Below are 1,847 nucleotides of genomic sequence, written 5' to 3' on the forward strand. Positions count from 1 at the left end.
CACAAGATCTGATGGTTTTATAAGGGCAAACCCCCTTTTGCTTGGCTTGCATTCTCTTTTTGCCTGCTGCCATGTAAGATGTGCTTGTCGCCTTCCACCATGATTGTGAGGCTTCCCCAGACACATGGAACTGAGTTCATTAAACTTCTTTTTCTTCATAAATTACCCAGTCTCAGGTATGTCTTTATCAGCAGTGTGAACACAGACTAAGACAATATCCATAGAATCTGTAGCTATGTCACCTTTGTGTTCACAATATTGTCCATTTGTGTCTTCATTTTTCCTGATCAGTTTGGCTAGACTTCTGTCAATTTTACTACCCTAAAGAACTGAATTTGGGTTTTATTGATTGTATTATTCTGTTCTCTCATGACTATAAATAAATACCTGAGACTGGGTAATTTATAAAGATGTTTAATTGGCTCATGGTTCTGCAGGCTGTATAGGAAGCATGGTGCTGGCATCTGCTCAGCTTCTGGGAATGCCTCAATAAACTTAAAATCATGGCAGAAGGTGGAGGGGGAGCAGGCACATCACATGACCATAGAACAATCAAGAGAGAGAGCAAAGGTGCTACTCACTTTTAAACAATCAGATCTTGCAAGAATTCTCTATCATGAGAACCGTACCAAGGGGATGGTACCAAACCATTCATGAGAAATCCACTCCTATGATTCAATTACTTCCCACCACGCCCCTCCTCCAACAGTAGGGGATTACAATTTGATGTGAGCTTTGTGCAGGGATATAGATGCAAATCATATCATTGATCTTCTTTACTGTTTTTTTTTATTTCATTAATTCTATCATGATTTTCATTATTTCCTTTCATCTGCTTGAGTTTCATTTGCTCTTCTTGTTCTGGCTCAATAAGGTGAGAGCTGAGGTTATTGACTTGAGGCCCCTCTTTTTCTAAATCAGGTGTGGAGTGGTATAAATTTCCCCTGAAGTATTGCTTCAGTAGCTGCCCACAAATTTTCATCTGTTGTGTTTTCATTTTCATTCTTTTAAATATAGTTTCAATTCCCCCCTTGATTTCTTCTTTGTCCTGTGGGTTATTTAAAAGTGTGTTATTTAGTTCCCAAATAATTGTGGATTTTCAAAGATTTCTGTTATTTATTTCTGGTTTAATTCTATTGTGGTCAGAGAATTTACTTTGCATGGCCTGAATTCCTTCAAATTTATTAAAACATGTTTTGTATCCTGAAATATGACCTATCTTATTAAATAGTTGTCACTTTTTAAAAAATGTCCATTCTGCTGGGTGAAGAGTTCTTTAAATGTCAATTAGGTCAAGTTGGTTGATAGCGATGTTCATGTCTTTTATGTCTTCACTAATTTTCTGTCTATTCATTCTATCAATTATTGAAAGAGAAGTATTGAAATCTCTAGATATAATTGAGAACTTGTCTATTTTTCCTTGTGGTTTTTATCAGTTTTTGTTTCACATATTTTTAGCTTTTGTTATTAGCTTTATAAAGTTTTAGGTTCTATTATTAGCTACATAAAGTTTTGTTATGTCCTCTTTAGGAACTGACCAAGTATCATTATAAATGGACCTTCTTTATCTTTGATAATACTTTTTGCTCTGACAGCTACTTTATCTGATATTGGTATAGCCGGTCTATTTTTATTTTTATTTATGTTAGTACAGTAAATATTTTTCTTTTTTTCTTTTTACATATTTGTATCTTTGTATTTAAAATGTATTTCTGGTAGGTAGCAAAGGGTTGAGTTTTGCTCTTCTACTCAATTTGACAATCTCTGTCTTTTAATTCAGGTGTTTAGATCATTTACATTTAATGTGCTTATTGATATTTTTAGATTTAAATTATATTTAAATTTTT

This window comes from Mandrillus leucophaeus, unplaced genomic scaffold (assembly GCF_000951045.1).
Source record: "Mandrillus leucophaeus isolate KB7577 unplaced genomic scaffold, Mleu.le_1.0 Scaffold36, whole genome shotgun sequence".
Lineage (NCBI taxonomy): Eukaryota > Metazoa > Chordata > Mammalia > Primates > Cercopithecidae > Mandrillus > Mandrillus leucophaeus.